This window comes from Haliotis rubra, unplaced genomic scaffold (assembly GCF_003918875.1).
Source record: "Haliotis rubra isolate DU_JTF1 unplaced genomic scaffold, ASM391887v1 Scf87, whole genome shotgun sequence".
NCBI classification, from domain to species: Eukaryota; Metazoa; Mollusca; class Gastropoda; order Lepetellida; family Haliotidae; genus Haliotis; species Haliotis rubra.
In genome coordinates, this window is record NW_025767601.1 from 1,141,840 (window position 1) to 1,156,821 (window position 14,982).

The 14,982-nt window shown below is 37.9% G+C and overlaps 1 long non-coding RNA gene across 2 annotated transcripts; it reads left to right on the plus strand.

Moving 5' to 3' along the window:
- Positions 1-11,937: 11,937 nt before the first annotated feature.
- On the plus strand, positions 11,938-13,959 carry LOC124263165. 2 transcript variants are annotated; one of them, XR_006894783.1, is made up of 3 exons: positions 11,938-12,047; positions 13,453-13,554; positions 13,862-13,959. It is a non-coding gene; the product is annotated as an uncharacterized LOC124263165 (long non-coding RNA). The 2 variants fall into 2 exon arrangements; XR_006894784.1 differs by lacking the exon at positions 11,938-12,047 and adding an exon at positions 13,112-13,145.
- The last annotated feature ends 1,023 nt before the right edge of the window (positions 13,960-14,982 follow it).

The following is a 14,982-nucleotide window of genomic DNA, read 5'->3' on the forward strand; positions in this document are numbered from 1 at the left end:
GATGAAAGACAGCTCGCCATTTTGATATGGTTTACTGTATACACGCCATGGAATGTATAGACATGGATATACTTGGTCCTTTGCCTTTAGGTGGAAATGTCAATGAGTACATTATGGTGGTTGGAGATTGTCATAACAAATTAAAGGAAGCACTTGCATTGAGAGATCATATTGTATTAATCTCTCAATTGACTGGCTGTAGCTGTATATTGCAGGATTTGATGTCAAGAACAGCTTCATACTGATTAGCAGAGAGAATCTGAATCCTATTCATTTACACAAGTGTGTTCTCTATGTATGGAGGGGCGGTGGGGTAGCCTAGTGGTTAAAGCATTGGCTCGTCACGTCGAAGACCCGGGTTCGATTCCCCACATGGGCACAATGTGTTAAGCCCATTTCTGGTGTCCCCCGCCGTGATATTGCTGTAATATTGCTAAAAGCGGCGTAAAACTAAACTCAGTCAGTCAGTCTATGTATGGACAAACCAGAATGGCCTCGTATAGACCTCAGTCAGATGGTTTAGTGGAATATTTCAATAGGACCAACTAGATAGACATCATTAACACTCATCAGAAGCTCTTAGATGATCATCTACAGATCTGAGCACACTCACTCACTGCTCACCTAACCTGATGATGATTGGTCTAGAAGTGACTCTTCCTAGCGATAACATGGTAGGTACATAGTACAGTCCTTTAGTATAGATAGTACTCCTGTCACATCACATGAACCAACAAACTCAGCAAGCCTGACCACCTGATCCCGTTAATTGTCTCTTACGACAAGAATGGGTTGCTGAAGACTTATACTAACCTTGATCTTTACAGAGTCATACAATATGCAAGGAGATAATAAGATATATATACTCTCCCACAAATAAAGTATACCGTATATTATCGTAGATAGGCCGAATTTTGAGGACCAATAAAAGCAGTCTGTAGAAGGGGGTCGGCTTATCTATAGGTTACACTTTCGTCAATTTTTTTTCGAGGGGGTAAGAAAACGACATCGTGATTCGTATCGCTTTGCGTGAACAAGCAAACAAGAGAAGACGACTTTGTCAGTAAAGACGTCGAATTTGCAATTAAACATCACTAGACAAGATTATTTTCCTTTTAAGTTCTGATTTGTTTGTACGTGTCTTTTCAAGAATTTAATCTCCTAATTTAAAGTGAGCAAACACATGTAATATCTGGATCAGTTGCAGCCAAATGTCACAGAATAAAAGATCAAATGTCTGTTAACATGTATAAAAAGTTCAATAAGTGAAGACGTCCATCCAGGTAGGCGTTGTCTTCAGTATCGGTTGTGGCCACCATAAGCCCCCAAACTGCTCTGCACCATCTCAGCACGGACTGAATAAGTCGTTGAATTCATCCTTATTGAATTCTGGCCCATTCCTATTGCAATGCCTGCAAGAGTCGATCTCATGTGTGGAGAACCACATCTCACAAATGCTGGATGGGGTTGAGGTCAGGTGATTTGGAAGGAAATGGAAGCACTGTATTGTTTTCATTCTGAAGATACTGAATAGTGGCATATGCTGTGTGGGGCCTGTCATTATCTTGCTAGAATGACTCCCTCTGGCGGTCAATGATTGAACCATGTGAATCATTAAGATTTTGTCTTTGTACCAAATAGCTGGTAAATTCCCTGAAGGCACACAAACTTTGATTTCTACATGTAGAATATGAATCCCCACATCATGACGCTCCACCACCATATCAGTGAACATGGGTGACACAGTTCTGGGCAGAAAGTTCATATCAATGTCAGTAGACATGTACTCTTCTGGCACTGAAACAGAAAGCGTGATTCATCACTGAAGCATACACATCGCCAGTTTTGTAGATTCCAGAAACGAACATAATGCTTCCTTTATTCTTTTCCAGGTTTCTTCACAAGGTATGCATTGTACTGTGGGTGAAATTATGGGACAAAATAAAGGAACACTTGTACTTTCATGTGTTCCCTTATTCGTTTCCATGAGCATATCAATTACATACTGGAGTCGCTACATGGTACATTATTCTACAGTAACTTATTCAGTGCCTTGCATGTTGGTCATTGTGACATCAGCCAGTGAAGCTAGCATGTAGTAAATGAAGTTAGTTACCATACACATCACTGAAACCATTGTGACATCAGCCAGTGAAGCTAGCATGTAGTAAATGAAGTTAGTTATCCATACACATCACTGAAACCATTGTGACATGTGACATCAGTTATCCATACACATCACTGAAACCAGACATGAGTGAAGCTAGCATGTAGTAAATGAAGTTAGTTATCCATACACATCACTGAAACCATTGTGACATCAGCCAGTGAAGCTAGCATGTAGTAAATGAAGTTAGTTATCCATACACATCACTGAAACCATTGTGACATCAGCCAGTGAAGCTAGCATGTAGTAAATGAAGTTAGTTATCCATACACATCACTGAAACCATTGTGACATCAGCCAGTGAAGCTAGCATGTAGTAAATGAAGTTAGTTATCCATACACATCACTGAAACCATTAGACATCAGCCAGTAGCTCCATATCCACATCACTGAAACCATTGTGACATCAGCCAGTGAAGCTAGCATGTAGTAAATGAAATTAGTTATCCATACACATCACTGAAACCATTGATGCGACTCATGCATATTCATCAGGGCCAACCTACAAGACAAAGTTTCTTTTCTCTGTGTTCACCAGTAGGCACTGCATGTTCCTGCTTCCATAGCGCCATCTGCCATTAACGATTGACAAAATAGCTGGAACTCCTACTTGATCGACCAGATTTACTCACCTTCAGGACATTTGCAAATTTTCTGGTTAGAGATGACATTATCTAGCCAATCAAATGGTAATAAATGTAGATTGTATCTACATACAGTTCAGAATTGACAACACTGGTGCTGTAAAATCTCGCTGAAGTATGCATGGGAAGAGATCAAGGTTTGAGGTGACATTATTACATTGTCCAGTTGCTGGTAATTGTGTTACAGAGGCTGCAGTGGTCTTTACTGTATCTGTCCATTGATGGAACTGTTGGTCTTGACTATGTGATCATAATTAACCCATGGACTGAAGCTTGAAGGGTTTTGCAAAAAGTGGAACTTGGTTTAATGAGGCAAGAACAACTTCATTATTTATCTGATTGGTGAATTTAGGATTGATTTTATACAAGCAGCAACTGCACTTTGTCATGGTATTTTGTGAGATTGTTAAGGTTAGGCCTTGTCCAGACTTTATTTGACTTTAAGATGGAACAAATCTGTCCTAAGTTGAGCTTCATATGATTCTTCTCCACTTCCTCTCACTTCTCACAATCATGAAGTATGTGGAGAGTGCTTGCCAGTATACTACACAAGTAGATCATTCAATATGGAACAAGTTTTTATGGATAACAACTTCTTCGTGAGTGCGACGTTTCGATACAGATTCTTGTACTGTTGTCAAGCAAGAGTGATACATGAAGTGGATGAGCTGCATATTTATGCTGTGTATAACAATGAAACTACATACATTGTAATTGACAAAGGAAACAACATAATTGCCATAATTGGTTAAGCAGTAAGCTGATGAAGCCAGTGAGTACACAAAGGATAGTGAATGGAAGCCAGAGATGTATAAATACAGGAGTGGTACAATGAAGGAGATGTTTATACAATAGGTGCGATGTTTATACAATAGATTGGACTTGTGTCATCAATTCACTTCTTATGTAAACCACAACAGAGACAATTGAATACAAGTCCGACCAGAACATCCATCTTTTTTCCATTCCAAGTACAAGCACCCCATTGGGAACCTTGGTTAGAATATGAGTCCCCAGCAATGTATGCTGGTTGTAAGAGGCAGCCGAATGGATTGGATGGTTAGGTTTGATGACTTCGTTGATTGCACATCTTTGTTTTCCCATGGTGCTGATCATCGCTCATAATATCAATCACTTGATCGTCTTGTTCAGGCTTGGTTATTTTCAGGGAACCATCATATAGCTGGAATATTGCTGAATGATGATAAACAAGTCTCTCTAACACACTAACACTGCACATACTGGCGCTAACCGCTCCATGTACAAGAACCTACCATGGAATGTTCAGTATGACCCCAGAACAAGCAATCTCTGTACTGACAAAATAAACACACTCTGGTGCTAAACCAACTTCTTCCAAAACACATTTTTCCTTTCCATAACTCTGCTGCAGACTAATTTTCCTGGGATCAGCTTTCATAATGCCTTATCCTTCCACCTTCAAGCTACGGGATCAAGCTTGTAGATTTAACGATGGCTGATAGATTTCAGATGAAACTTTTAAGTAGTTTTCAATTTTCATCCATCACATGTGCCTGCAGGGTCTTCTACAAGCATCCTTGATTATATGAGGTGGAATAGATCCTGGTAATAACAACACTATTTTTGATGGCTATATATCTCAAATACTGTCTTGAGACCAGTGCAAGGAAACCTGGGGACTTTGATTACATTAGTAATGCAGTTTGAAGATCATCTTGGAGGCATGCCCATGCTTGCATGAATATCTCATTCATGGAATAAATAGAATGAAGATAAGGTGTTAATAATGTCATGAAAACAACTCTCAGCATGTTTTTTGTGTTGTTGTGACCAGACAGAAATAGCTCATGATAAAATCAAAGTATCCGATTGGCCAGTCACCATCTGTGAGATCAAATCCATACTGGTCTAACTTACTGTACAGATGTCATACAGAGACTTAGCTACCATTATGAAAAAAAGCCCTGGTTTACACATGATTGTTGCTAAAAAGTAGGGCAAGCCTCAATACTATCTAAATATAAAGCTTTGCAACCTATTGGGCTTACACACAAAAAATAATGTTTCTTTTGACATCATTTATGCATTCTTACCCTTCCATACGGTCACCCAGTGGTGGTTGTGAGGCAGGTCCTATATCAGCCTATATTGGCTTGTGTTATATGGCAGTGTAATCCACTGTATGATTCAGAAATGTAACTGAATAAAATTGTTTCTGTTTAGATTGAGTGGTCAGTGTTAAGGGCTGTGGTTTAGCAGTTACAACAATTAGATGTGTTTGAGACCAAGAGTTATCTGGAAGCTTCTATAACAGCATTGATTGATCTGATACAGTATAGACCATTCTGAATACTTTTAAGACAATATTAGGGTCAAGCACCTGCCTTTGTCATCTCACAGTACATCAAGACCAGCAGTTGTGTTAAGATCATACTCACACAATATCCAGCCAAGGCCACATGGGTACAATGTGTGAAGCCCAATTCTGGTGTCACCCGCCGTGATGTTGCTGGAATATTGCTAAAAGCAGCGTAAAACCAAACTCAGTCAGTCAGTCAGTCCAGCCAAGGAGTTTAAAAGTCAGACCACTGTTGCTGCAAGATTAATATTCTTATCACTGACTTTATTGCCATTATCCCTGCTATTACACTTTACTCTGCCATTGGAAATGTACTGCTACTTACTTTTGTGCTCTCTTTCTATTGTGCTCTCTTTCTATTGTGCTCTCTTTCTATTGTGCACTGACATCGTCGTAACTTTACAGTCATTTGTATTGATTTGTAAACCTAGTAAATGTTTCAATACAGATTTCTTGCGACTTATGAAACTTGAACAGCCATCAATTGATGTTACTATTGTACAGTGATAAAAACACTTACCTGCTACATTAGTTCAGCAGAGTAATGGATTCAGACAATCATCAGTTGATGTTACTATTGTATAGTGATAAAAACACTTACCTGCTACATTAGTTCAGCAGAGTCATTGATTCAGACAACCATCAGTTGATGTTACTATTGTACAGTGATAAAAACACTTACCTGCTACCTTAGTTCAGCAGTCATTGGTTCAGACAGCCATTAGTTGATGTTACTATTGTATAGTGATAAAAACACTTACCTGCTGCATTAGTTCAGCAGTCATTGATTCAGACAACCATCAGTTGATGTTACTATTGTATAGTGATAAAAACACTTACCTGCTACCTTAGTTCAGCAGTCATTGATTCAGACAGCCATCAGTTGATGTTACTATTGTATAGTGATAAAAACACTTACCTGCTACATTAGTTCAGCAGTCATTGATTCAGACAGCCATCAGTTGATGTTACCATTGTACAGTGATAAAAACACTTACCTGCTACCTTAGTTCAGCAGTCATTGATTCAGACAGCCATCAGTTGATGTTACTATTGTACAGTGATAAAAACACTTACCTGCTACATTAGTTCAGCAGAGTCCTTGATTCAGACAGCCATCAGTTGATGTTACTATTGTACAGTGATAAAAACACTTACCTGCTACATTAGTTCAGCAGAGTCATTGATTCAGACAGCCATCAGTTGATGTTACTATTGTACAGTGATAAAACACTTACCTGCTACATTAGTTCAGCAGAGTCATTGATTCAGACAGCCATCAGTTGATGTTACTATTGTACAGTGATAAAACACTTACCTGCTACATTAGTTCAGCAGTCATTGATTCAGACAGCCATCAGTTGATGTTACTATTGTACAGTGATAAAACACTTACCTGCTACATTAGTTCAGCAGTCATTGATTCAGACAGCCATCAGTTGATGTTACTATTGTACAGTGATAAAAAACACTTACCTGCTACATTAGTTCAGCAGTCATTGATTCAGACAGCCATCAGTTGATGTTACTATTGTACAGTGATAAAACACTTACCTGCTACATTAGTTCAGCAGAGTCATTGATTCAGACAGCCATCAGTTGATGTTACTATTGTACAGTGATAAAAACGCTTACCTGCTACATTAGTTCAGCAGAGTCATTGATTCAGACAGCCATCAGTTGATGTTACTATTGTACAGTGATAAAACACTTACCTGCTACATTAGTTCAGCAGAGTCATTGATTCAGACAGCCATCAGTTGATGTTACTATTGTACAGTGATAAAAACACTTACCTGCTACATTAGTTCAGCAGTCATTGATTCAGACAGCCATCAGTTGATGTTACTATTGTACAGTGAAAAACACTTACCTGCTACATTAGTTCAGCAGTCATTGATTCAGACAGCCATCAGTTGATGTTACTATTGTACAGTGATAAAACACTTACCTGCTACATTAGTTCAGCAGAGTCATTGATTCAGACAGCCATCAGTTGATGTTACTATTGTACAGTGATAAAACACTTACCTGCTAACATTAGTTCAGCAGAGTCATTGATTCAGACAGCCATCAGTTGATGTTACTATTGTACAGTGATAAAAACACTTACCTGCAACATTAGTTCAGCAGAGTCATTGATTCAGACAGCCATCAGTTGATGTTACTATTGTACAGTGATAAAAACACTTACCTGCTACATTAGTTCAGCAGAGTCATTGATTCAGACAGCCATCAGTTGATGTTACTATTGTACAGTGATAAAAACACTTACCTGCTACATTAGTTCAGCAGTCATTGATTCAGACAGCCATCAGTTGATGTTACTATTGTACAGTGATAAAAACACTTACCTGCTACATTAGTTCAGCAGAGTCCTTGATTCAGACAGCCATCAGTTGATGTTACTATTGTACAGTGATAAAAACACTTACCTGCAACATTAGTTCAGCAGTCATTGATTCAGACAGCCATCAGTTGATGTTACTATTGTACAGTGATAAAAACACTTACCTGCTACATTAGTTCAGCAGTCATTGATTCAGACAGCCATCAGTTGATGTTACTATTGTACAGTGATAAAAACACTTACCTGCTACATTAGTTCAGCAGTCATTGATTCAGACAGCCATCAGTTGATGTTACTATTGTACAGTGATAAAACACTTACCTGCTACATTAGTTCAGCAGAGTCATTGATTCAGACAGCCATCAGTTGATGTTACTATTGTACAGTGATAAAACACTTACCTGCTACCTTAGTTCAGCAGTCATTGATTCAGACAGCCATCAGTTGATGTTACTATTGTACAGTGATAAAAACACTTACCTGCTACATTAGTTCAGCAGAGTCATTGATTCAGACAGCCATCAGTTGATGTTACTATTGTACAGTGATAAAAACACTTACCTGCTACATTAGTTCAGCAGTCATTGATTCAGACAGCCATCAGTTGATGTTACTATTGTACAGTGATAAAAACACTTACCTGCTACATTAGTTCAGCAGAGTAATGGATTCAGACAGCCATCAGTTGATGTTACTATTGTACAGTGATAAAAACACTTACCTGCTACATTAGTTCAGCAGAGTCATTGATTCAGACAGCCATCAGTTGATGTTACTATTGTACAGTGATAAAAACACTTACCTGCTACCTTAGTTCAGCAGTCATTGATTCAGACAGCCATCAGTTGATGTTACTATTGTACAGTGATAAAAACACTTACCTGCTACATTAGTTCAGCAGTCATTGATTCAGACAGCCATCAGTTGATGTTACTATTGTACAGTGATAAAAACACTTACCTGCTACATTAGTTCAGCAGAGTAATGGATTCAGACAGCCATCAGTTGATGTTACTATTGTACAGTGATAAAAACACTTACCTGCTACATTAGTTCAGCAGTCATTGATTCAGACAGCCATCAGTTGATGTTACTATTGTACAGTGATAAAAACACTTACCTGCTACATTAGTTCAGCAGAGTCCTTGATTCAGACAGCCATCAGTTGATGTTACTATTGTACAGTGATAAAAACACTTACCTGCTACATTAGTTCAGCAGAGTAATGGATTCAGACAGCCATCAGTTGATGTTACTATTGTACAGTGATAAAAACACTTACCTGCTACCTTAGTTCAGCAGTCATTGATTCAGACAGCCATCAGTTGATGTTACTATTGTACAGTGATAAAAACACTTACCTGCTACATTAGTTCAGCAGAGTCATTGATTCAGACAGCCATCAGTTGATGTTACTATTGTACAGTGATAAAAACACTTACCTGCTACATTAGTTCAGCAGTCATTGATTCAGACAGCCATCAGTTGATGTTACTATTGTACAGTGATAAAAACACTTACCTGCTACATTAGTTCAGCAGTCATTGATTCAGACAGCCATCAGTTGATGTTACTATTGTACAGTGATAAAAACACTTACCTGCTACATTAGTTCAGCAGTCCTTGATTCAGACAGCCATCAGTTGATGTTACTATTGTACAGTGATAAAAACACTTACCTGCTACATTAGTTCAGCAGAGTCATTGATTCAGACAGCCATCAGTTGATGTTACTATTGTACAGATATAAAACACTTACCTGCTACATTAGTTCAGCAGAGTCCTTGATTCAGACAGCCATCAGTTGATGTTACTATTGTACAGTGATAAAAACACTTACCTGCTACATTAATTCAGCAGAGTCATTGATTCAGACAGCCATCAGTTGATGTTACTATTGTACAGTGATAAAAACACTTACCTGCTACCTTAGTTCAGCAGAGTCATTGATTCAGACAGCCATCAGTTGATGTTACTATTGTACAGTGATAAAAACACTTACCTGCTACATTAGTTCAGCAGAGTCATTGATTCAGACAGCCATCAGTTGATGTTACTATTGTACAGTGATAAAAACACTTACCTGCTACATTAGTTCAGCAGAGTCCTTGATTCAGACAGCCATCAGTTGATGTTACTATTGTACAGTGATAAAAACACTTACCTGCTACATTAGTTCAGCAGTCATTGATTCAGACAGCCATCAGTTGATGTTACTATTGTACAGTGATAAAAACACTTACCTGCAACATTAGTTCAGCAGTCATTGATTCAGACAGCCATCAGTTGATGTTACTATTGTACAGTGATAAAACACTCACCTGCTACATTAGTTCAGCAGAGTCATTGATTCAGACAGCCATCAGTTGATGTTACTATTGTACAGTGATAAAAACACTTACCTGCAACATTAGTTCAGCAGAGTCATTGATTCAGACAGCCATCAGTTGATGTTACTATTGTACAGTGATAAAACACTTACCTGCTACATTAGTTCAGCAGTCATTGATTCAGACAGCCATCAGTTGATGTTACTATTGTACAGTGATAAAACACTTACCTGCTACATTAGTTCAGCAGAGTCATTGATTCAGACAGCCATCAGTTGATGTTACTATTGTACAGTGATAAAACACTTACCTGCTACATTAGTTCAGCAGTCATTGATTCAGACAGCCATCAGTTGATGTTACTATTGTACAGTGATAAAACACTTACCTGCTACATTAGTTCAGCAGTCATTGATTCAGACAGCCATCAGTTGATGTTACTATTGTACAGTGATAAAACACTTACCTGCTACATTAGTTCAGCAGTCATTGATTCAGACAGCCATCAGTTGATGTTACTATTGTACAGTGATAAAACACTTACCTGCTACATTAGTTCAGCAGTCATTGATTCAGACAGCCATCAGTTGATGTTACTATTGTACAGTGATAAAACACTTACCTGCTACATTAGTTCAGCAGTCATTGATTCAGACAGCCATCAGTTGATGTTACTATTGTACAGTGATAAAAACACTTACCTGCTACATTAGTTCAGCAGTCATTGATTCAGACAGCCATCAGTTGATGTTACTATTGTACAGTGATAAAAACACTTACCTGCTACATTAGTTCAGCAGTCATTGATTCAGACAGCCATCAGTTGATGTTACTATTGTACAGTGATAAAAACACTTACCTGCTACATTAGTTCAGCAGAGTCCTTGATTCAGACAGCCATCAGTTGATGTTACTATTGTACAGTGATAAAAACACTTACCTGCTACATTAGTTCAGCAGTCATTGATTCAGACAGCCATCAGTTGATGTTACTATTGTACAGTGATAAAAACACTTACCTGCTACATTAGTTCAGCAGAGTAATGGATTCAGACAGCCATCAGTTGATGTTACTATTGTACAGTGATAAAAACACTTACCTGCTACATTAGTTCAGCAGTCATTGATTCAGACAGCCATCAGTTGATGTTACTATTGTACAGTGATAAAAACACTTACCTGCTACATTAGTTCAGCAGTCATTGATTCAGACAGCCATCAGTTGATGTTACTATTGTACAGTGATAAAAACACTTACCTGCTACATTAGTTCAGCAGAGTCATTGATTCAGACAGCCATCAGTTGATGTTACTATTGTACAGTGATAAAAACACTTACCTGCTACATTAGTTCAGCAGAGTCATTGATTCAGACAGCCATCAGTTGATGTTACTATTGTACAGTGATAAAAACACTTACCTGCTACATTAGTTCAGCAGTCATTGATTCAGACAGCCATCAGTTGATGTTACTATTGTACAGTGATAAAAACACTTACCTGCTACATTAGTTCAGCAGTCATTGATTCAGACAGCCATCAGTTGATGTTACTATTGTACAGTGATAAAAACACTTACCTGCTACATTAGTTCAGCAGTCATTGATTCAGACAGCCATCAGTTGATGTTACTATTGTACAGTGATAAAAACACTTACCTGCTTCATTAGTTCAGCAGAGTCCTTGATTCAGACAGCCATCAGTTGATGTTACTATTGTACAGTGATAAAAACACTTACCTGCTACATTAGTTCAGCAGAGTCATTGATTCAGACAGCCATCAGTTGATGTTACTACCCAGGTAGCATGCCATCATCGGCCCGATGTCGGCTGATAGTCGGCACCGTCGGCTAAAATCGGCATCGTTGAACAGCGCTTGGCCGACAGCGGGCCAATGTAATCCAGATAACACATAACATTTTCCAAACATGTTCATAAAGTTTCAAACTGATTTAACAAAAATATTTTCGTCAAAACACAGTCACAATCTTAAAACAATTCTCTCAACTATTTAAAAGCATTAATTATTCATTTAATTATTAAAAGTTGTTCATGAAGAAAGAAATGTTACCGCGGGAAAGGACGTCGGAATGATGTCACACCGTCACGTCATATTTTCGCACCCGCCATCTTAGTTGAAGTTTGTTGAGGACGGTACAACAATGTCATTGTGCAGCAACAAATGGAATAGTATCATCGATCTGACCTCGGTTGCGGTAAGTTAACTTTACAGTCACTACACGGTTGTTGTTATGTTTATGTACATTTTGATATTCACTCGATCGTGCTACTCAGAAATCGCGATGTATTGAGCAGCCGTACAACGATCTGTTAGATTCGGTGTTGTTAGGCTTCCAACAGAAAGTATTATGTATGTTGTTGTGAAGGGGACCTAAGGGAGTTTGCACCATATTAATTTTATGTTGGATACAAAATTTTATTCAGCTATCAATGGCAAGCAGTATGTTCTTAACCAGAGTTCATGTCAGGTGGACATTTGTTGCTATTATGTTCGGTTTTCGATCTAGTAAGCGTATGCACAGCTCACAATCCAGTGACACTTATTATCGGCATTAATTTTGTTCCATGTTATTTCTGAAATAAATATTTTTTAATTCAACATTACACCTTACTATCAAATTTCTAATCTATGAACAGTTTGCTCACTTCAGTCGGTGGGAAAAGTTGCATCAAACTTATAACACGAAAATGGGGAATCAAATACTTTCTGGTCCACCTGACTGTAGGCTATTAGTTACTGTCATAGTCTAAGTATCCCATTATTTAAAATGAATGTTCAGTCAGAAATGACCGAAGCATACTTGGTAAGTTACTGTAACACTGACTACACTAAATGTTGATCATCCCCATGGTTGTTGTGGTTTTGCTTGTCTAACATTCCCACGTTATTTTCTGTAAAATGCTAGGTCTACATTATCAAAGTAAAGTGTTTACATTGTGTATTCTTCAATTTTCCCCAAACGAATCAGTTTATCATTTTCGGACATTTATATTTCTCTTCTAAACGAGAGCCAGAAATAAATATGTTTCCAGCTATAACGGGCGTTGGCGATGACCGGTCCTCGGCAATGTTCATTCGGTTTTCAATCACCATGGTTTTTTCATGATACGGTATTAATTATTCAAATTTACTTAGTCTTTGTTCAGGATATGTAGACCAAATAAATTTATTATGGTTTACTTGGTTCACGAAACATTTTGCCAATGAAAAAAAATATAGTGATGAAAACTGAACGAATCTGGTTACAATGCTACGCAATCGAAATCATACTGCAGCAGTAACTGTCCCGCATGTAAGACGTGAATCATGTAGCTAGTTACAATAGCTATTTAAGTTATCAATTCAAGTTTGTATTCAAGGTTAGAATGTATAGAAGCGCTGTCCAGTAGTCCATGTCTGTTGTAAAGGGGCAGAGTTATTTCCAACCCAAATTTATACACGTTGGTGTTAAATCTACACACGTTGACCCCCAAAAACTTTAGGCTATAATTATTACACAATATATTTCAGCATCGGACTAACTAGATTTATATATGCTTGGGGAATCTAGTTCAAGTTGTAACTTGTTATAATGTGGAACATTGTTATTTTTGTTGCAGCAAGGGCGAATATGAGACACAAGAATTCCGGCAGATGCAAACAGAAGTGATGGATTTATTGAGGATTACATCAAATAATCCAGGAGCTGTGAATCAGTAAACGTAAGTGCATCTGTTAAATGTCATTGTCTATATACTTGTTGGTGACGTTTTGGCTTTTTATTGCAAAAAATGGATTTGTACCTGCACTCAGCCTCCTGACCAACAAGAGTGGTGGGGTAGTGGTTGCTATGCAGTGTGATTTGATAATATTATATATATATATTCAAGGATTTCCATTATTTACCATTGTGTGCTGGTGTCCATCAAACACTTGCATATACATAGGTGCTGGAAGACTTCATTAACTGATTATTGTCTCTTGATTTGACTTAATACACATACTATACATTTGTTTTCTATATTTCAGAAAAATGGATAAAGTCGAAACCAAAGAAGAAGATTCTGAAATAATCTCGAAAAGTGTACGCGTTTTCTGAAAGAAATTAATAAAGAGTGTTGATTACATGTCTGCCATTCTGTTTTTTATGTTCCTTGTTAAGAGTAACAATGTCTATTTTCTATAGACATGTAACCTTATTGTTAACGGTTAGTGTTTTACTGAAAAGTTAAATCCATATCTTGACAGAAAATGTTATTACAACGTTTCCTGAACCATAAACATTCTCATGGATAAAGGTTTTCAGAAGCCTTTTTGGTGGTTACTGAATTTTATAACCAAACGTTCATAGAACACACTGTTTCTGGAACCATACAAATTCATATGAATAAATTGTTTTAAAAACATGATATATTTGGGGATGTTTCTTCACATTTATATATATGTTTTGATACACATTTAAGATAGTATTCATTTATGAATTGTGGTAACGATGCTATCAAATATGTATTCACGGTTGAGAAGTGAAGTGAGCAACTAAACTAACGGGTAAAAACGATGATAAGTCGAAATCACTGATATTACAAAACGACAAACCACCATTGTGTAAAAGGAAAGTGAATTTTAATATCAGGTGTATGGGCATGTGTATGGGCATGTGTGTGTATGGGCATGTGTATGTATGGGCATGTGTATGGGCATGTGTATGTATGGGCATGTGTATGTATGGGCATGTGTATGTATGGGCATGTGTATGGGCATGTGTATGTATGGGCATGTGTGTGTATGGGCATGTGTATGGGCATGTGTATGGGTGTATGGGCATGTGTATGGGCATGTGGGCATGTGTGGGCATGGGCATGTGTATGGGCATGTGTATACACATGCATGTTGCCCATACACCTGATATTAAAATTCACTTTCCTTTTACACAATGGTGGTTTGTCGTTTTGTAATGTCAGTTTTTTCGACTTGGTATCGTTTCTTTTGCCCGTTAGTTTAATATTGCAGTGCCTATAAAGTGACGACGTTGGGCCGATGCAGTGCCAATAACGTATGCCGATGTTGAGCCGACGTAGGGCCGATGCAGGGCCGATACAGGGCCATTGAAGTTTGCCAACGTTGGGCCGACGTCTATACGATGAGCAAAA